Below are 22,198 nucleotides of genomic sequence, written 5' to 3'. Positions count from 1 at the left end.
TCAATATAGTACTGGAAGTCCTTGCCAACACAATCAGAAAAGAGAATAAAATAAAAGGAAATAGGAAAAGAAGAGGTGAAACTCTTCTGCAAATAGCAGATGACAGGATTGTATACATAGAAGACCCAATGGTATCCATGAAAAAATTCCTGGAAGCAATACATGAATACAGTAAAGTTGCAGGATACAAAATCAACATACAGAAATCTATAGCATTTCTTTAAAAAAAAAAAAATTAGAGGTTTTTGCTATAGAGCGCGTGAGTTTGCCAGAAAGAGAGAGACAGAGAGACAGAAAGCGAGAAATCACCTCCCAGGGAGATGGCCACGCCACAATCCCTTCTCCTCCATTCTCCTCTCAGGATCCTGGGCACGCATGCACATGAGCCTGGCGTGAAGTTTAAGCAACCGGGCACGGGTCTTGAACCGTAGTCAACAACATGGGAGTCCAGTGACATAGCCATTACACTAACTGCTGGTCCAGAAATCTATAACATTTCTATATACAAACAGCAGGCAGACTGAGGTAGAACTGAAAAAAATAATTCCATTTACGATAGCCACAAAAAGTATAAGATACTTAGGAATAAATCCAACCAAAGAAGTTAAAGACCTCCATAAGGAAAACTATAAGAAGCTAAAAAAGGAAATGGAAAATGACACACAAAAAATGGAAGGACATCCCATGTTCCTGGACTGGAAGAATTAATATAATCAAAGTGGCAATTCTACCCAAATTAATTTACATATTTAATGCAATCCCAATCAAAGTGCCAGAGACATTCCTCACAGATCTAGAAAAGACAATCATAAAATTTGTCTGGAATTATAAAAGACATCGTATTGCCAAAACAATACTACACAAGAAGAGTGCAGTGGGAGGCATCTCACTCCCAGAGCCAAAAATATACTACAAAGCTGTGGTAATAAAAACAGTATGGTACTGGCACAGAACCAGACAGGTAGACCAGTGGAACAGAATAGAGTCCCCAGAAATAAATTTCCAAATATATAGTCAATAATCTTTGACAAGGGGTACCAGTCAGTCCAGTGGGAAAAGGCAAACCTCTTCAGCAAATGGTGCTGGAAAAACTGAATATCAACCTGCAGAAAGATGAATATGAACCCCCCCTTCACCATTGACAAAAATCAACTCAAGGTGGATCAAAGATCTAAACCTAAGACCTCAAACTATAAAACTTCTCCTGGAAAACACTGGGGAAATTCTGGGAGACAATGGGGCAGGCAAAGATTTTTTAAATAAGACCCCCAAAGCACAGTCAATAGTCCCCAAAATAGACAAGTGGGACTATATTAGACTAAGAAGTTTCTGCACAGCAAAGGACACAGTAACAAGTGTGAATTGACAGCCCTCAGAATGGGAAAATATTTTTGTAAACTATGGATCAGATAAGGGACAGATAACCAGAATACGTGAGGAACTCAAGCAGCTGTCCTGAAAAAGGATGATCAACCCTATTAAAAGATGAGAGAGTGAGTTGAAAAAACCACTCTCTAAGGAGTACGAATAGCCAAAAGACATATGAAAAATGCTCAACATCCCTTATTGTAAGGAAAATGCAGATCAAAACAACAATGAGATACCACCTAACACCAGTCAGAATAACTAAGATTAAAAAAAAATTTTTTTTTTAAGTGCTGATGGGAGTGTGGTGAAAAGGGAGCTCTCTTACACTACTGGTGGGAATGTAAATTGGTCCAACCACTGTGGAGAACAATTTGGAGATTCCTCAAAAATCTACAAATAGAACTACCATATGATCCAGCAATCCCACTCCTTGGTATCTACCCAAAAGACAGAAGAATTCTTAATCGGAAAAGTGCTTGCACATCAACATTGATTGCGGCATTATTCACAATTACTAAGACATGGAACCAGCCCAAATGCCCATGAACAGATGAATGGATTGAAAAACTGTGGCACATATACTCTATGGAATACTGCTCAGTCATGAAACACAACAAGACCCTGGCTTTTGACAGAAATGAGTATGGTATGGAAGATTTACTGCTGAGTGAAGCAAGCCAGGCTGTGAAGGAGAGACACTGTATGCACTTAATATATACTGAATGTCTGCACTCTTTGACTGAAACTGAATGACTAAAGGATATAGAAACACAGTAAATGGTTGTGAATACCAGATATAGGGTGAGAAGAGGGTGGGTGAAGGACTAGAGTCTGAGGAAGGATTTAGAAGAAAAATAGAGAGACAAAGCATTAATGGGACAAAGAAATGGGGTATTATCCGTTGAAGATCATTTTATAGTATTATCAACTGGACTGGGGAGAAATGTACATATGTTGGAATATTCACTTTGCAAGCTAAATAGCGTGATTGAATGTATAAAAGAACTTGAAATAAAATTAAAATATATATTTATAATTTTTTTAAAGGGATACTGATAAAGTAGACTTGTTGGAAAGGAGTGTGGATAGCCCGGGAAGAGGACCCACCCATCTGAGGAATAGCTGCGGGCCCAGGTCTACTCTGCCTGGAGAAAAGAGCTCTGGGGGAACCTAAATTTTGTCTTCCCATATCAGGCTGCCACATGGAAGCGACAGCACCTGCACTGTGTTGCCCATGGGGTAGACCTAGGAAGTGAGGAGATGTGGCCCCCAGCAGGTAGAGGCCAGCATTCCACATGGCGCCTGGTACACAAACACCACTCGTCACTGATCCAGGTCCTCTTGTGTTGTCTTGAATCCTCATGAAGACCTTATCAGGTGGGTATAATTATCTCCATTTTGCAAATGAGGAGTTAACTGGGAAGAGAAGAATTGTGGATGGGCCTGGATCGCACCATGTGGTCCTCTCCATCCTAACATCCCTATACGACTTTAAATAAACATGCAAAGTTGTCCAGAAAACTGTCATAACAAGCTGTCTGGAAGAAGAGGAGAGATCAAGGGGGCAGGGCGCCTCCCAAGCTGTCGCAGGCGTGGTCTTAAGAACCCGTGAGGCCCCTTAGCCCCTCGTGACCCCATTCCCCGCCAAACCCCCACACTGGTCCTCCAGACTCACTTTGAGCTCAAGGCAGAGTTTCCTTACTTTTACTCCAAAGCCCATTCCAAAGGACCAAGGAACATCTCTCCCAAAGTCCAAAGCCAGAATGTCCATGCTGTGAGACGGAGACTCAGGGAGACATCACTTGGTGGGGGATAGAAGAGGGGGTTCAGAACCGGCGAAGGAGGAGGAGGGAAGACCCGAGGATGCTCTCTGGAGGAGGACTACTGAAGTCCCAGCAGGATGTGTTGTGAGACCGTGTCCAGTGGGTGTCCTGCGGCCTTCCCGAAGACTCTGATTTCAAACTCCATCTGCCTGAAGGCCTGTTGCGATTAGCCAGGCTGGGAGCTTGACCCTCTCCTCTGTGAAAACCTGGGATCCTGCCGCCTGCTGTGAAATAAGCAGTCCCTGTTTTAAAGACAGTGAAACTGAGAGTCAGGAAGGCCGTGAACCTCTTAGAGAAACGTGTCTGCAAAGCTGTTTCAGGCTTCCTGGCTCCTCACCTCGCCTATGAGAGCACTCTCATGGCCACCTTGCCCCGGCTATAGTTTCCCAGTCCACTGTGGTTTGCAGAAGTGGTCCGAAGAGAAGAAAGTGCTTCTTGAACCCGGGTCCATGCCATGGCATCACTTGGTACAGTCCCTAGTCTTGACTCAAATTGTTCCAAGTTGACCATAAAGAAAAGGACACAGATGACCGGGACTTGGGTAGATGGTGACGGGAGACCTGCCAAGTTTGTTCTAGACCCAAAAGCCAAGGATGAGTGCCCCAGAGCTGCAAAAGCGTCTGGCTCTGTGGTCCTGGCCAAATCCTTGTGACAGCAATTTGCTTTTGGTTTCCTTTGACATAGGTGGGGAGCCGGTGGGTGGGGGAAACCCGTGCTTTGCCTCTGATCCTGTAATACATGCTTACTGGGCATATAATTACCCTTACCAGCGAGGGCACAAAGGCCTCTCACCTTCTGAATATAAACCCACACCCCTGCGGCCTGGCCCTAGTCCAGGCTCTGGGCCTTATCTGAAGACCCTAATAAAAGCAGGAACAGGCTCCTGAATGGCCCTGTGGCTATCTTGGTCCTTCTTCTCCCATTCTCCTCTCAGACCTTCCGCAGCCCCCTGAGTCCTGAAGGAAGGCTTTCTAAACTCGGCCAAGGGCCGCAGACAGCTCTGGCTGCATAGCTCTGGCTTGGTGCAGTTGGGCCTTGTAGGGCTGGAGAGCTCAGCTGGGCCTTCATTCACAACGTGTCCAGGGTGGCCTCATCTAGAGCCCCCCCCAGTCCTCTCTGCGGACTTAGAGTCTTTAGGGCCACACCTGTGCAGGCTCTGTGAGTCCTTCAGTCAGCTCAACCAGGCATCGCCAAAGGTTCTCACCATCCGTGCGGGCAGACACAGAGAGATGATGTTTGCTACCTGCTGCCTTGACAGACTCAAAAAGTGCAAGTCTTTGGGGCAACCCTGTGGCTAGTGATTAAGGGAGCCAGATTCCACACAGTCATGTGGTTGGATTCCCAGACCCAGCAGTTTGAAAAACATGCCAGCTGCATGTGTGTGAGTGCCCCAAATCCTGGTAAGACAGAGAAATGCAGGGAAAGGGATTGCAATGTGACCGCACCCCACTGGGGAGTGCTTTCTCCCTCTCTCTCTCTCTCTCTCTCTCTCTCTCTGTTTCTCTCTGGCAAGCCCTGTCTGACAAGGGTGTGTTAGGTCTGGCCCCTTCTCCTTCTCCTGGAGCACCCCCTCCTGCACTGCCTCTGTGTGCACCATTTCCACGGCCCTCATAAGGTTCCGTTACATCCTCCTGAGCCCAGGGCTCTTTTGCTCAACACGTCCACCTTGGGGAAGGAAGGGCGTACCTTCTACCTCGTTGTACTGCCCATTAGGCCTGGCTGAGAGCCTGGCAAGTCGCACTAAGCTGTGAGTTATGAGTTATGGCCCTACTCTGCTCCAGTCACTGGGGAAAGAACAGTACATTAGTTTAGCCTCTCTTGACGAGAATTGTACGAGTCAGGAACTTATCGTTTGAAGGATGGGACACTAAAGGATGAACTAGTTCTGTGACTCTTTTCATCCAGATCATACAGACTGTACACGATGAACTTTTTTTTTTCTAATTTCCTGAGGGTGTGTGCATTTGTCAGAGCGAGAGAAAGCACTCTCACTGGGGCCTGGTCATGCTGCAGTCCTTTCCCTCCTTCTGTGTATGCATGCACACTCACCTGGTGTGTTTTTCAAGTCAGTAGTGCTGGGATTCAGCCACAGCCGGCCATGTGGGATCTGGCTCCATTACCCACTAGATTACGGGCCCAGCCCAAATGATGGGCTATTCTAGCCAAGGTGACCTTAGAAACCCAGCGTGATGTGAGAGAAGGCTATTTTGGTCAGGATAAGCCATGCTGTGCTGGGGTAACTAATACGCTCTGTGAAGTCTCAGTGGCTTTATATAATGAAAATGTATTTCTTTGCTCGCTCAGAGCTGGTGCAGCTCCAGGGCAGTCCTTAGAGCTGGTGCAGCTCCAGGGCAGTCCTCCTTGCGGTAACTCACCCAGCCTGTCTGTCTCCCTCTGTGGTTCCTCCACTCCACCATGTGGCCAATGCAATCACACTGTCCGAGAGAGCAGCCTGGGGGCCTGAAGATGGCCAGTCGTATGGCTTCCACCCACACCCACTAACTAGTCACTTACACAGTCCCCTGGGCTTCCAGGGAGCTGGGAGGTACAGCTTTCTCTGTGCCAGGAAAGAGGAACACAGGCATGGGGATGCTCTAGTTACCTCTGCTACAAAAGCCAGCATGGATTCCACCATGCTGGCTACATTGCCTCTGAACCTTCTAATAAAAAATCAGATACTTTTTGACGTAACTGCTAGGACTGCCAAGGATACAGAGATTAGGGCGGGGAGAGGTGGGAGAGATGGGTGGGGTGCTGTTTGTTCTAGAGACAAGACACAAGAGTTTAAAATAGTGAATCAACCTCAAAATCCCCAACCTAATTATCACTCAGACAGAGGAACTGGGCTGCCCCCTTCCTTCCCCCTCAGACTGATGGTTGCTCTTCAGTGACCTCTTCCCATTCAAGGGTCCCCTGAGAGTCCCCATAACCTAATGACCTACCTGGTACATACCAACCTGCTGTTGGGGACACAGCAGACAGAGGAACTCAGGAGGCAGGCCAGGAGCTTGCACAGGACTTTTAACAAACATTTTCTCACTTAATCCCCACGATGGACTCAGTATTTTAACCCGTTATACGGAAGTGGCACAGAAAACTGAGACTCAGGGTGATTAAAGCACTTTCATAAGATTACATACTGTTGGGACCAGCAGTTAGCATAATGGCTATGTTGTTGAACTCCCATGTAGTCAACCACGGTTCGCGTCCTGGACCTGATGGCTTAAGACTCAAGCCGGGCGCGCGTGCATGTGCGCCCAGGATCCCAAGAGGAGAATGGAGGAGAAGAAATTGCGGCGTGGCCATCCCCCCTGGGGGGTGATTTCTTGCTTTCTGTCTCTCTGTCTCTCTCTGTCTGGTGAGCGCACGCGCCCTATAGCAAAAACCTCTCAAAAATAAATAAATAAATAAATAAATAAGATTACATACTGGGATCCTCGACTCCGAGCCCTGGACTTTTCCCACTACTGCCATGCCTAATTTGCCCGACCCTCTTTTATTTCCACAAATAGAATTTAGTTTTTACTGAATTAGATTAGTTACAATACCTGTTTCATAGTGCACTTGTAATAGTTGTTATGTGAGTAACTCTACTTGTCTATTTGTTTGGGTTTTGTTGTTGTTGTTTGTTTATGTCTTTTTAATTTGCTATAGGACATGTACACTTGCCAGGCAGAGACAGAGAAAGAAAGGGAGAGGGAACGTGAGAAAGCATACCCAAGGAAGGATGGCCACAGTGCAATTCCTTCACCTCCAGTGTCCTCTCAGGATTTGTGCACACGTGTGCACAAGCCCAGTGTGTTTTTCAAGGCACCTGATCCGGAACTCAAACCACATACTCAGCCATGTGGGATCCAGCTTCTCTAACCACCACGTCACCTGGCTAGTCCCTAGGTACTGTTTTGTAATAATGTATAAGCTCCTACAAATACAAAACCCAACATAGGGTTCATCGTCCCATCCCCTACCCCTCCCATGTTATACATTTACTACATTTTGGATGCATCATTCCCTGCTTTCCAATATATATATATATGTGTGTGTGTGTGTGTGTGTGTGTGTGTGTGTGTGTGTGTGTGTATTTTTTTGAGAGGTTTTTGCTATAGGGCTCATGTGCTCACTAGAGAGACAGAGACAGAGAGACAGAAAGCAAGAAATCACCTCCCAAGGGGGACGGCCATGCTGCAATAATTTGTCCTTCACTATCCTCTCAGAATCTTGGGTACACACGCACATGCGCCCAGCATGAGTTTTAAGCCACTGGGTCCAGGATTCAAACCGTGGTCAACTGCGTGGGAGTCCAGCAATCCTTTTTATATAATTTTATTTCATGTACATATATTACTAAGTGGCATGTATTTTAATGTGATTTAGTTTTAGTTTTATAAAAAGGGTATCATTGGGCCAGCCAGTGGCATGATGGCTGGATCGCACAGGGCCAACTGCATGGTTCTAATCCTAAACCTGGCAGCTTGAAGAACACCCTGGGCATGAGAGTGTATGTGCCCAAAATACCAAGATGAGAATGAAGAAGGTATCATGGCATGACCATCACCCTGGGTTGGCGATTCCTCACCTTCTCTCTCTCTCTGTCCCTCTCTGCACACACCCTGCAACAGAAACTAAAAAAGAAAAAAGAAAGAAGAATGAAAGGAAGAAAGAGAGAGAAAGAGAGGAAGAAAGAAACAAAAAAGAGAAAGGAAGAAAGAGAGATAAAGAAAGAGAAAGAGAGAAAAGGAAGAAAGGAAGGCCATCGTTGTTATAGGTTATATTTTGGGATTTACTTTTGCACTGAAGATGATAGCACCAAGATTTATTCACATTGTGTAACACAGTGGCTCATTCACTTTGAACCATGGAGAGCATTCCATTATGTGGAATATTCAACAGAATATGTTTAATCTACTCTCTTATTTTTGCTATTGAGAACTATGCTACTATGAAATGTCTTTTGGTGCGTGTGGAAGTTTGTGTGTCTAACTAGGATTGAAATTGTTGGGCAGTGGCGTGTGGGAACATTTCTCAAAGTGGGTGTTTATACACTCTAAGGCACTGAGAGAACTATGCACCTACATCCTCTCCAACATTCAGCTCAGCCAGATATTGGCATTTGCAAATCGAATGAATGCATTTTTCTGATTGCCAGTGAGGTCGAGTACCTCCTTGTTTATTAACTGTATATGTTTCCTCTTCTGTAGAACACCTGCCCATACCCCTTGCCTGTTTTTCTGTTGGGTTGTTTAGGCTTTTCTTACTGACTTATATGAATTCTTTACATATTCTTCATGCAAATACATTTATAATGTGACTTTTTTACTTTAATATCTCTGAGTTTAGCATTTTCTATGTCTTATTTGAGAAACTTTGCCCTGCTCCAAGATCTAAAATATATTTGCCTATAGTTTCCCCAAAATTTAGAGTGGCCTTACTACAATCCCTTCTCCTCCATTCTCCTCTTTGAATTTTAGGCATGCATGCACATGCACCCAGCATGAGTTTTTAAGCCAACAGGTCTGGGACTTGAACCATGGTCGACCGCATGGGAGTCCAGTTACGTAACCATTATGCCATCTGCTGGTCCCAAGTTTAAACACTTTTAGATTTTGTTTTTCACAGTTCAGTAAATCTGGGGTTGTTTACCTTTATATGGTGTGAGGTAGGGGATAACTTTTATCTTTTCCCTTACAGATAACTTTTTCTTCAGCTTCATTTATTGACTAGTTCCTCCTTTCCCCTCAACCAGCCAGGCCACCTCTGTCACATTTCCAGTTTCTGCACATACACAGGACAGTGTTTGCATTCTCTGTTCTAGTCCATTAGTCAGTATGTCTGTGCTGTGGCACTGCCACAGTGTCTTAACTACTCCAGCACTATGAGATTGGCCTCTCCTGGTCTGCTTCTCCCAGAATTGTCAACGATGTTAATCTTCTCTAGGATTTGATGAATTTTAGATTAATTTTATTTTCTCCCTAACCTATTCAGTCACAATCTGATGCACGTCACATCCAAAGGGTTTACCCACAGAACGTGTTGGCATCCAAAATTTGATTCCATTGAGCACTGTCTCCTTAAGGACTCTTACCTGGCTCCCCCTCAGTGTCCAGGACCAGGATCTCACACCTGCATATCCAGCACCAAGCCTCTCTGCCTATACCATCTCAACCACTGCCATTGCTTAGGGAAGCTCTTACAGTATCCTAGCTAGGAAGAGTTCCCATCTCCAGGTTTACAAAAAAAAACAGAGAAACATTTTGTAATAGAAAGAAGAAAACAACCTTTGGGGTCTTCTCTGATTTGTGATGAGAGAGTCCAGCTTGTCTAAGATTTGATCCAATCCAAATTAAAGAAATTATAAGTCCAGGGATCAGAAGATGGAGTAATGGTTACGTTGCTGGACTCCCACATAGTTAACTGTGGTTTGAGTCCCAGACCTCACAACTTGAAACTCACAGCAGGTGCATGTGTGTGTGCCCAAAATCCTGAGAGAAGAATGGAGGAGAAGGGATTGTGGCGTGGTCATCCCCCCTGGGGGGTGATTTCTCACTTTCTGTCTCTTTCTGGAGAGCACATGCACCCTATAGCAAAAAAATCTCTCTCTCTAAAAAAAAAGGAAACTATACGTTCAGAATTTCTTTAGGTCCTTTGTGTACCTAATGGTGGTACATTGAGGGGTTTAGGAAAACTCAAAGGGGATTTTTTTATATGCAAGGGAAGATAGATCTCAGAGCTCAGTGTGATGTGGTTAAAAGCAAAATTGCTTTGTGAGCTGCTAAGCAGATATCCTAAATTTATACAGAACTGAGACTCTGAAAGAGAGGAGGTAGGTACAAGTGACTTCAGAGAAGGGGGTCCCCAGCAACCTGGAGGAAATTTTGAACTAAGTGGGGCCATGGCCAGTGACAAATGGTCCATGTCAGGAAAGGGCCATGAGTTTCCAGAAACAGTGGTGTCTAATTTTTAGTGTGTGGCTTTATTCCTACTCTGTGCCACCCAGCCAGCTATTCTCAACCCTTGGGAAAGTCTGTTGAACACAATGGCCTTGTGTTAGTGATGCTCTGGGGGAACGAGAATGGGCTCTGAACTCGAGACAAGAGAGGGCTCAGGAAGAACAGCTGCTCCAGGGTGGGGGTAGGGAGAAGGGAACAAATGTTAGTGAGAATCAAGAATTCCTTAAGGGCGGGAATTAGGAGTCAGATATGACCTTGAGAATATAAACCCTTAGCAGTGTCCTGGGAACCACTGGGGAGGGCTCTGGGAAAGGCTCTGGGCTTCCCGTGGTCCTGGAAGAGATGTTCAGTCCATATTATTGGGACATTAGGGCAGAGATAACAGCAGGAGGCCAGAGGATGTAGATTTATTCGGTGATGCATGGGCAGAAGAATTAGCTTCTCAGGGCTGAAAGACCAAATCCATTCCTAGGGCCTGTCCTAAGCACAGGCCCTTCTCCAAAGAACAGGGCCACCCCGAGTCAGGTGTTACCTGAGACCTTTCTTCTCCCTCCCTCAGTCTTCCCTTTTGCCCACAGAGAGCAATGTCAAGCCTATCTGAGTTTGGGGTGCACCAAGGAAGCAGCCCTCAGGATGGCACTGAATCACGGATCCTCCAGCCGTCATTCACTGCTGATGACAGAACCTCTCTTACATTGCTTTTTTTGTTTTGTTCTATTTTTGCTATAGGGCACATGCACTCACCAGAGACGGGGAGAGGAAAAAGTGATAACCTATGCCCTCAGAGGAGATGGTCATGCTACAGTCCCTTCTGCTCTGTTCCCCTCGCAGGCCCTCGGGCACACACACACACACACACACACACACACACAGTTGGTGTGATTTTCAAGCTGCTGGGTCTGGGACTTGAACTGTACAGTCAGCCATGTGCAATCTGGCTATCTTGGATCTGGCCACCTTAACCTCCCTCTGCACTACCTGCTGGTCCTTACATTGCTTTTTTTTTGAGAGAGATTTTTGCTATAGGGCATGTGCACTCACCAGAAAGACAGAGAGACAGAAGGTGAGAAACAGCATATATTATAATATGCATATATTATATACATTATAGACACACACACACACACATATATATATATCACCATTCTAAAGTATAATGTTTAGTGCCATTAATTACATTCACAATGTTGTGCAAAAACCATTATTCCAGGGAACCAGCAGTTAGCGTAATGGCTATGTCGCTGGACTCCCATGCAGTCGACCGCGGTTCGTGTCCCGGACCCGGTGGCTTAAAACTCACGCCGGGCGCGTGTGCGTGCGTGCCCAAGATCCCGAGAGGAGAATGGAGGAGAAGGGATTGCGGCGTGACCATCCCCCCTAGGGGGTGATTTCTCGCTTTCTGTCTCTATGTCTCTCTCTGTCTGTCTGGCGAGTGCACGCGCCCTACAGTGAAAATCTCTCCAAAAAAAAAAAAACCATTATTCCAAATCATTGCTCCAAATGGACATCTTACACCTCTTAAACAATAAATCCCATTCCCTGCTTCCCAAGCCCCTGGTAACCTGAAATCTACTTTCTCTGGGAATTTGCTCACTCTAGGTACCTCACATAAGTAGAATCATACAACATTTGTGCTTAGCTTACGTAGCATAATGCCCTCAAGAGTCATCCATGCTGTGTAAGAAGTAGCACTTCCTCATTTTATGGCTATCCGCATAGCTCAGTGTGTGTATATACTACATTTCATTTATCCATTCTCCGTTGGGAACGGGATGGTTCCACCTTGAATGTTCATGTACCAGTATCTGTTTAAATTCTTGTTTTCGATTCTTCTGAACATGTGCCTAGAAATGAAATTGTCTGATCATATGATAGCTCTGGTTAGCTTTAGCTTATTTGTTTGTTTTGTTTTACTTTTCTTTATTTTTACATTTTTTCACAAACACTTACTTTACATATCAAAAAGTTTTTGCTCATACTCCATCATTCTTTTTTTTTGTGAGAGTTGTTTTTTGTTTTTGTTTTGTTTTTTGTGCTATAGGGCATGTGTGCTCACCAGAAAGACAGAGAGAGATAGAGACAGAAAGCGAGAAATCACCCCCCAGAGAAATGGCCACGCCGCAATCCCTTCTCCTTCCATTCTCCTCTCGGGATCTTGGGCACCCACGCACATGCTCTTGGCGTGAGTTTAAACCGCCGGGTCCGGGATTCAAACCATGGTCGATTACATGGGAGTCCAGCCACAGAGCCATTAAGCCAACTGCTGTTCCCTATTGAATTTATACAAATAACCCTTCTGCCACAAAATAAGAATACTCCCAAATACTTTCCAATTCCAGAGGAGTCAGGAAAGAAGAAAAGTTTATGTTCCCATTTAAAGAAACAAACAAGAAAAATACTTTAACAAATTGCTGAACCTATCAACAACTCAGAAGAAAGTAAAATGCTTAAATTGGGAAAACAAAGCATGGTAAAAAAAAAAATCAGTAATGTTTCACTCAAAAGTCATAAAATTCTATTTTGCCAGTTCAGTGTTATGTTCAAACACTTCTGTTGAATATGCAGTGTTGCTGTGGTCCAATCTTTCCATTTAAATCCTAAAAGATAGCATTCAATGTTATTATTGCTATTTCTTGTCCCTAGCATTAAATTGGTCATTTTCTTAGTTGCCTTTTATTCTCTTATTTCTTTATGTGTCTTTAGTTTTCCTAGTAGAGCACTCCTTTCAGAACTTCTTGAAGAGTGAGTCTGCTATTGGCAAATTCTTTGAGGTCTTGTTTACCTGAGAATGTTTTTATCCTTTCTTTCCATGTGAAAGATAACCTTGCTGGGTATAGTATTCTTGGTTGAAACTGTTTTTTACTTAACACTTTCAATATATTTTCCCATTCTTTCCTTGCTCACATTGTTTCTGATGAGAGGTCAGAAGTTAGCCTGATGGGATAACCTTTATAAGTAGCCTGATGTTTCTCTCTTGCCAATTTTAGTATCTTGTCTTTGTCTGTAGATTTGGCCAGTCTGGCTATGATGTGCCTTGGAGAAGATCTTCTTGGATTGATTCTACTAGGGGTCCTTTGTATTTCTTGCATCTGGATATTTGAATACCTCTTTAGATTTGGAAAGTTTTCTTCCAAGATTTCATGGAATAGATTAGCAATGCCCTTATTAGTTTGCTCCCCTTCTGAGATACCGATTATCTGGATGTCTGGGTGCTTAATGCTGTCTAGTATTTCTCATATAGTATTCTCATTTTGGGGGGCTATTTTCTCAGTTTTTTGGGTTGTTTTTTCTAGATCAGAAGTTTTGCCTTCCACATCCGAGATTCAATTTTCTGCATGGACTAATCTCTTTTTAATACTTTTGAAGGAGGTTTTGATTTCTTGAATGACAGCCTTCATCTCTAATAGCTCCATTTTATTCTTTTTTATGGTGTGTATTTCCTCTTTCAGATCATGGAAGAACTTCAACACCTCCCGGAACTTGTCTCTTTTCTCCTGCATCTTCTGGAGTTCATTATCTCTCAGCTCTTGCATCTCGTTTAGTTTTGTCACTACGAATATTCTGAATTCTCTATTAGACATTTCCACGAGTTCTACTATACTGTCCGTGAATGATGAGAGATTGTTCTTTTCCCTTGGGAGATGTTTTCTTGGTTTCTCATGTTTCTTGTACCTCTTCAGTGGTTTCTGATCATTCTGTGACAAAATCTCTCCTCCATTTGTCTGAATACTTCATGAGTCTAGAAGATGGAGTTTAGAGCATGGCTTCCCAGAGCAGGCCAGGACACACCTCAGCTCTAAAATGGCTTCTTGTCTGAATATTTCAGGAGTCTAGAAGATAGGGTTTAGAGCAGAGCTTCTAGCTCTGGTTAGCTTTTTGAGGCACCACCACCATGTTCTCCACAGCAGCTGCACCATTTCGCCCAGCAATGCACAAGTGTCCCAGTCTCTCCATATCCTCTTCATCATTTGCTATTTTCTGGGTTCTGTTTGTTTTTAATATAGCCATGCTAATGGGTATGAACTGGTATCTCACCATGGTTTTGATTTGCATTCCCTTAATAATGAGGTTCCTGAGCATCTTTTTGTGTGCTTATTGACAATTGACAATTTGTATGTCCTTTGAAGAAATATCTATTCAAGTCCTTTGTCCAATTTTTAATTGAGCTTTTTATTTTTTTTTTTGTCTGTTTTGTTTTTGTTTTTGAGAAGTTTTTGCTATGGGAGCGCGTGCGCTCTCCAGAAAGACAGAGAGAGACAGAGAGACAAAAAGCGAGAAATCACCCCCCAGGGGAGATGGCCACACCACAATCCCTTCTCCATTCTCCTCTTGGGATCTTGGGCATGCACGCACACGTACCTGGTGTGAGTTTAAGCTACCAGGTCCAGGACTCAAACCATAGTCAACTACATGGGAGTCCAGCAACATAGCCATTGCACTATCTGCTGGTCCCAAGCTGTTTATTTTTGAGGTGGTGAGTTATAGGAGTTCTTTACATGTTTCAGCCTTAGAAATATATTTATTGGATATATCATTTTTAGCTACTTCCTCTCTTTTTTTTCCATTTTGTGTTGTCTTTTTACTCTTTTGCTATGTTTTTTGATGAATAAAAGTTGTTCGAGTCCCAGACCTGACAGCTTAAAACTCACGCCAGGTGGCAGGCAGGTAGCATGGTGGTTGAGGCATTTGACTCTCACATGGCTGACCATGGTTTGAATCCCAGACTTGCTGGCTTGCTTTTTCACCTTCCCCCTACCCAGGTCAAATTAAAATAAATGAATAATTAAGTTAAAATAAATGAATAATTAAAAAATAAAAAGTACACATGTATATGCATGCCCAAAATCCCAAGAGGAGAATGGAGGAGAAGGGGTTGTAGTGTGGCCATCCCCTCTCAAGGGTGATTTCTTGTTTTCTGTCTCTCTCTCTCTCTGTGTCCAGTGAGTGCACATGCCCTATAGCAAAAATCTCTCTCAAAAAAAGTTTTTTGTGACATAGTCTAATTTATCTGTTTGTTTGTTTTTCCCTCTTTCAGTGTCTGTGCTTTTGGTGTCATATAAGAAATTATTATGAGAGTCAATGTCATGAAGCATTTTTCCTATGTATTCTTTTAAGAGCACTTACATTTAGGTCTTCCACTCATTTAGAATTACTTTCATGTAAGGTGTGACCGAAGGATCCAAATTCTCCCTTGTGTGTGTGTGGTAGACATGTTATCCCGATGACTATGGCTCTGTTCCTCTCCGTCCACCCTCCAACCCCTCTGAGTTAGTTGTTCTCCACTTTGGTTTGCATGTTGCGTGGCCATGTTTTCAGAGAAGGCTGAATTCTTGCCCAGCTTCTAGTCCTAGCAGATAGATCTTTCTTCTTTCTTTCTTTTTCATTAATTAGCAGAGATTGTGTCTGCCACAGAGAAAGAGAGAGATAGAAAGAGAGGGAGAGAGAGAGTGTGAGAGAGCACCCCCAGTGGGGTGCGGACAAGCTGCAATTCCTTTTCCTCCGTTTCCCCGTCTTGTCAGGACCCTAGGCATGCATGCAAACCCGCCCAGTGTGTTTTTCAAGCCACTGGGGCTGGGACTTGAACAGCAGTCAGCCACGTGGGCTCCAGCTCCCTGTGCCTAGCAGTTAACCACGGTGCTCAGGGGCTGACCCTAGTGGATGAATTTTGATTAGCCCAGTACTATCACAGATAATTCCATTCCTCTAGCCAGAGTTTAATTGGGAATGCAATACAATCCTGGGCAAGGGATAGACGAGGTCTGCAGGGAGGATTCTAGAAAACCCATCTTTCTGTTTAAAGAGATGAAAAGGGACTCTTCCTGTTGTCCGCCTCTAGATGTGGCTCTGCAGGGAGGCAGTGCCTGAAGCTGCTGCAGACGTCATGTGACCCCGAGATTGGGACAAGCGGGAGGGCAAAACTCAAAAGGGCTAAGTATAGCAGATTTGACAGGGGACAGAAAGGTAGGTCTTTGGTATATTGTCAAGCCACCAAACAGAAATGCCCTCGGGACTCTTGGCGATGCAGTAACAGATGTCCTTGTTGAGGCCAGTCTAGTTGAGGTCTCCTTACTTGCTGCCGAATGTACTCCAACAATCCACCATCTATGCAGACCTATCTGTGTGACAGGGTGACCCCGAGAGTCCTGGGCCGCTTGTAAAGCTCAGCAAGTGTGCACCGTGAGGAAAACGACAGTGGCAGGCATAGGATGAAGAGTGAGAAGAAAACAGAAAAAGCGAAGGAGGCAGAGAAGGCACTCTGTCGGGCAGGATAAGATAAGGATGAGTCCCTCTGGGGATAAGAACACTGCATGCTCAGGCTCCCAGACTGTGGGGTTTACGGAAGGCTGCCCCCTGCCAGACCCAGGGTCCCTACACCTGGCCCAGACCCTATCTTTTGCAGACAGACATGAAGTACAGAGTTTGTTTTTAGCTGTCACTTGGAGGAAGTCACTTTGTTGCCTTCCTGTTTTTGTTCCAGCACAAGGAATGGCCCCAACTTCCTGATCCGGGTCTAGCATGCTCTGTGCATCCCGGTCTGGCCTTCCAATGTATTGTTCCTCCTGCCCTGACTGTCCCTCCTCCTCACCCACCTCTCTCTCTTATTTTTATAAAGAATTATTTAATTTAATTTATTTATTTTAAGTTGACCAAAGAGAGACAGAGAGAGAAAGAAAGTAAAAAGGCAACATGAGAGGTCTGGGACTTGAACCATGGTTGACCATGTGGGAGTCCAGCACCCTTAACCACTATGCCAACTGCCAGCATCACCATCTATATCTTAAAATCCCTTTTTTGGGGCCAACAGGTGGAGTGGTGATCAAGGCGTTGGACTCCCACATGGCCGACTGCGGTTTGAGTCCTGGACCCAGTGGATTGAAACTCATGCTGGGTATGTGTGCGAGTGTGCACAAAATCCCAGGAAGAGAGTGGAGGAAAAGAGATTGTGGTGTGCCCCCCCTGGGGGGGTGATTTCTCACTTTCCTTTTCTCTGTCTCTCTGTCTCTCTCCAGTGAGCATACTTATCCTATGGCAAAAATATTAAAAAATAATAAATAATAAACACAATCCCTCTGCTGTCCTTCACGACCCACACCTCCTCCATGAAGCCTTCCCCAGTTTCCTCAGGTAGAAACCATCCTAGCGCTCAGTGCTCCCATTCCACATGGCCTGAACCTCTGCTTGCCAGAGGAAAGTACCTGGGGGCATAGACACAGAGTATAAGAACATAGACACAGAAATATCCTCATCTGTACAGGTAAACACAAAGCCTGCATGCAGTCTGTCTCCTAGAAGTGCGGGGGCGGGGGGCCACGGTGGAGAGAGCAGTGGCCAGACCCTCTCCTCCTCCCTGCAAAACAGCCTTCCCCTCTTCCTTCTCCGGTTGGTCATCTCCAGGGGCTGCCCTGACAAAGTGGGCAGGGTGAGCATCCCCAACATTGCTCTGAGAGGCCTCCCACCAAAACGTGTGCGTCCTGCCTCCCCACCTTCTGCGAGTAGGTGACCTCACAGCCCCCAGATAAAGACCCACTTCCCTCGGGCCAGCCTCCCCTGCGAGCCATGGCTCCCCCAGCCTCTCCCCATCTCTGCAGCCTTTCCCGGGCTCCAGGCCCAATGTCTGGCCACTCCCTCTTATCTCGCTTCTCATTCTTTATCGGCATTGTTTCTTTCCCTGTCTGCCCATCTCTCTCAAACTCTGTCCTTGTCCTTCCTCACCCTTCTCCCTCACTCACTGGTCTCTGCATCTGAGGTGAAGATTCTCCGAAGAAAACACACAGGTGCCCTTGCTTCAGCTTCTGGGGACCTGGAAACAGACCTGAAGATGAGGCTTTGGGGTAACTGAGCGGCGGAGAAGCCCACACGTGTTTTGAGGACTGGATTAGTGCCTGGGGGGAAGGCACCTCTGGGGATGCCAGGAGCCCGAGTCAGGAACGCTGCCTGTTCCTTAGTGCCTTAAAGCAGTGGCCTGCATTTTTTTTTATTGTGCACCTTTAAAAAATATTGGGTAGGGAACCAGCAGTTAGCGTAATGGTTATGTCGCTGGACTCCCACGTAGTCGACCGCGGTTCGTGTCCTGGACCCGGTGGCTTAAAACTCACACCAGGCGCGTGTGCGTGCGTGCCCAAGATCCCGAGAGGAGAATGGAGGAGAAAGGATTGCGGCGTGACCATCCCCCCTGGGGGGTGATTTCTCGCTTTCTGTCTCTATGTCTCTCTCTGTCTGTCTGGCGAGCGCATGCGCCCTACAGTGAAAATCTCTCCAAAAAAAAAAAAATACTGGGTAGAAAATCTCCATTTCTTTTTTCCCTGAAATCACTAGTTCTCAGGAGCCATGGAGGAATCTTCTTCTGAAGGCCTGCCCCTTGCTTCTCCACTCGAGTTCGTGGGCTGGAGGCTGAATTATCAGTAGAAATGGAAAATTACTGGCGATAACATGCATGATTAAGCCACTATGCAGTATATTCTGGGTGGGAAATCACATTTTGTATGCTGTGGCAATGCTTAGGGAATGAATGTAAATTAATTTTTTAAAAGTGTCTGAAATAAATAAATAAATTTTTTTTAAAAATTGAGCTGGACCCTCATTATGTGCCTATGTACTTATTTCTATGTCATAAATAAAATAAAATCATCAATTGTGGCCCAAAATGCCAGTTGCCTCCCAATATCCTGCCTCCCTTCTTCTATGGTGTTAGCCCCTTAAGTTTCTTTTTTTTTTTTTTTTTGGAGAGGTTTTTTGCTACAGGGCGCGTACGCCCGCCAGACAGACAGAGAGAGACATAGAGACAAAAAGCGAGAAATCAACCCCCAGAGGGGATGGTCACGCCGCAATCCCTTCTCCTCCGTTCTCCTCTCGGGATCTTGGGCATGCACGCACACACGCCTGGCATGAGTTTTAAGCCACCGGGTCTGGGACGCGAACCGCGGTCGACTACGTGGGAGTCCAGCGACATAGCCATTACGCTAACTGCTGGTTCCCGAGTCCCCTAAGTTTCTATTGTTCGCATGGCCAGCTACAATTAGAACTATATTTCCTATGCCCTGGCAGCTGGGTATGGCCATTTGGATTAAGTTCTGCTGATGGGCTTAGAGTAGAAGTGATACAGAAATGCTTGAAACTGTCTCCTCTCCCTCACTTCCGTCATGCCGTGCCCTGGAGTGTGGACTTGGGAGCAAGCTGCCTTGGACTCTGGGCAAGGATAAATCCGGCTCTGGACTCGCTCCGTACCAGCCTGGGCCATCTGCCTCTAGACATTGCCGTCCAGTCTGAGTCCCATGTCATTCAACTAAACCTCTATTTTAACCACGCCGTACCTTCTAAGAGCATTGCGCACATCCTAACACACACAGAATGCAAACTGTGAAAAAAAGACGCTGTTTCTAAGTAGAAATTAAGTCGAGAGTCCAGATTTACAGAAAAGTTGTAAAGATAGTACAGAAGGACCAACTGGTGGCATGGTGGCTAAAGCGGCTGGATCTCACATGGCCAACTGTGAGATTCGAGTCCAGGACCCGGCAGCTTGAAAACAATGCCAGGCACGTGTGCGTGTATGTCCAAAATCCTGAGAATGAAGAGGGGATTGAGGAATGGCTATGCCCTCTGCAGGTGCTTTCTCACTCTCCTCCTTTTTTTCCCCCTCTGTCTGTCTCTGGCAAGCACATGCACCCTGAAGGAAAAAAAAGTACACACGATACTCCCATATAGAAACATTAGGATTAGCTAAAACTCCTGCTTTATGATAGAACTTTTCAATCAACAGACGTCCACCATTTTCTTCCTAACCCCATGCATGTGGCGCACATCCCATGATACACGTAGCCCATGGGACCACTGCCTCAGTCTACCGCCAGGCTGCCCCTTCCAGGACAGGTCATGAGATGAAAGCTGTCAGGAAATCAGGGCCACGGCTGGAACACAGCCCAGCGCAAGGCCAGCAGTCAGGGTGGGGGCCATTGGCTCTGCCCTGCGCCGTGGGGACTTTCCTTGCTGCAGAGCTTGTCTGGGTTTCTCGGAGCCACAGTCTGTGCTGCTGGCCTCTGTGTGTCCTGGCTCTTCGCAAAAGCACTGGGATTTTCCTTGACCCTGGGGAGCCTATGTACTGGAGGGCAGCCATAATTCTGGAGAAAGTTCTGGATGAAAGCTAGCAGGAGACCAAGGCCTTCGCTAGCATATAAACTGAATGCACCCACTGAGCAACCCACGTGGCCCTTACTGACTGCCTCTGTTCGAACTCGGATTCCCAGTGAGGAGCAAGAACAAGGCTTTATGTGGCTGGGCAAGGAAGATACCTGTGGATTGACAGAGTCTGGGAAGCAGGGCATCGAGGGTCACCCTTGCTCTTTTTCACTCGGGAGAAAATGAGCCCAGAGCATTGCGTCTGGTAACCCAGCATCCTGGCCAGCCGCTGGGTCTGGATTGTGGAAACGGGCATAGAGCAAGGCCAGAGACGGCCATGAGTGGAAGGACATACGGACCCTCTTACGTGGTACTGCATCGGCTGTCTGTGAGCCTCGCCTGTGACATCCCTGAGGGGGAGGCTGGGACTTGCTCCTTCTGCATCTCCCGTCTAGCCCAGTGCCTGGATGCAGAGCATGCTCCCGATATGGGCTCTAGCCAGTCAGTACATGTGTTGAATGAATTGCCGTCCAGCTGCCCCTCGCCTCGCTCATGACAGAACCGGGTGGAGCCCGCATTTCCCAGGCCCGGGGTCTACACTTTCTTTTCACTCTTCCAAATTGCATGTGGGCCTCCACGTGGCTTAGCAGAAGTTCCGGCTCTTCTTGGGTTCTGCCAACCACCTTGGGGGCCCACCCCAAGAATATCCACACCTGCTTCCTCCTCCAGAGCTTCAGCCCTGACTAGAGCAGGGGGTTGATACAGCCAGGAGCACCCCCAGACTCGTTGCTTACCTGGGCTGATTCGCATCGGCAAGTCAGACTGGGCTCCTGGTGTTGGGCAGCCTTCTTGTGAATGGAGAGGTGAAATGAGTAGATATTTAGTTCCAGTCTCTGACTGCGAATGGGGCCATAGCACCTGGAAGACAAATGTCACTATCTTTAGGGTAGAATTAGGACTTGCGTGGTCTGGCTGGGACCCCCGGGACCTTTCACACTCTCGATCTCATCCTTACTCTGACCACCTCCTACCCCCAGACAGCCAAGGTTCAGTCACGTTGAGTGTCTGTCCTTCCTCACACATTTCTCCTCCAGTGCCCTTGCTCACATGTCCCCATGCCTGAGACTTTCTAGCAACACCCTGCTGGCTCCCAAATTCTGAGCCCAATCCGCCCTGCCCTAAACTTGCCCAACTCTCCTTGCTGCCTGCTGGGGGTGGGCCGAAACCTCCCGTCCTCCGCATTCCTAGAAGCACGTGACTCCCCGGGCTTACAGTGAGTTTATACACATCGTGTGCAGTGAGAGACCGCGAGCCGCGAGGAGCGTGGATGCTGGCTTCTGCTCCTGTCTCCCTCACTCAGGACACTCCGGGAACATCCACACCGAGGAAGGCTGGGGTGGGGCACAGTGGTCAGTCGCATTTTCTCTGTGCCCGAAGAGCAGCGCTTTCTGATTGGCTCACAGTGGCAGTAAGAACACGCCGATTGGACCATCCTGCCCTTGAGCTCACAGAGCCGTTACTGGGCAAGAAGGTGATGCCGGGTCTCGGGGACCATGACACCATGCGGGGTGATGCGAATTAGCCTGTCTGGTGGCGGGAGCATTAGACCCAGGGCTGCCTAGAGTCCGGGCTAGGAGAAACTGACAGGCCCAGTCCTTGAGAGCAGTCGCCCAGGTCATCAAATGGGCAGGAAGACTGCCTTCTGGATTCACAGGAGGCTCGATGGAGTCCGAGAGGAGAATGAGCAAGCCACGCCCTCCCTGGGAAGCTGCTCATCCCTTGCCCCTGCTCTCCCCACCTCGCTACCCTGCTTTTCCAGCCCCTCAGAGGCCAGCAGGAGAGGCAGCATGTGGAAGAGGCCATGGGCATGCCATCTTCCCTTTCTGGGATCTTCTTCAGTGCCCTTGTAGAGATGGTTCCAAATGACACACCCTAAACTTTATCTTT

The 22,198-nt window shown here is 46.4% G+C and overlaps 1 long non-coding RNA gene across 8 annotated transcripts in view; it reads right to left on the bottom strand.

Annotated features, from left to right (window-relative positions):
* Positions 1-21,684, bottom strand: part of LOC102480320 (uncharacterized) — a 112,314-nt gene extending 90,630 nt beyond the window's left edge. Inside the window, exons 1-5 of one of the 8 annotated variants that reach the window (XR_337826.2) lie at positions 21,524-21,681; positions 21,046-21,169; positions 17,869-17,939; positions 15,263-15,541; positions 3,070-3,433 (exon numbers count right to left, since the gene is read on the bottom strand). This is a non-coding gene — a long non-coding RNA (uncharacterized LOC102480320). Of the gene's footprint in view, positions 1-3,069; positions 3,434-3,528; positions 3,678-15,262; positions 15,542-17,868; positions 17,940-21,045; positions 21,170-21,523 lie in introns of those variants that run through there. The other 7 variants (XR_337825.2, XR_003548453.1, XR_001369949.1 and 4 more) reach the window with 7 other exon arrangements.
* Positions 21,685-22,198: the final 514 nt, after the last annotated feature.

The sequence above is a fragment of the Tupaia chinensis genome, unplaced genomic scaffold (genome assembly GCF_000334495.1).
Source record: "Tupaia chinensis unplaced genomic scaffold, TupChi_1.0 Scaffold150288_1, whole genome shotgun sequence".
Classification (NCBI taxonomy): domain Eukaryota; kingdom Metazoa; phylum Chordata; class Mammalia; order Scandentia; family Tupaiidae; genus Tupaia; species Tupaia belangeri.
This window is presented reverse-complemented; position numbering and strand designations above follow the sequence as displayed.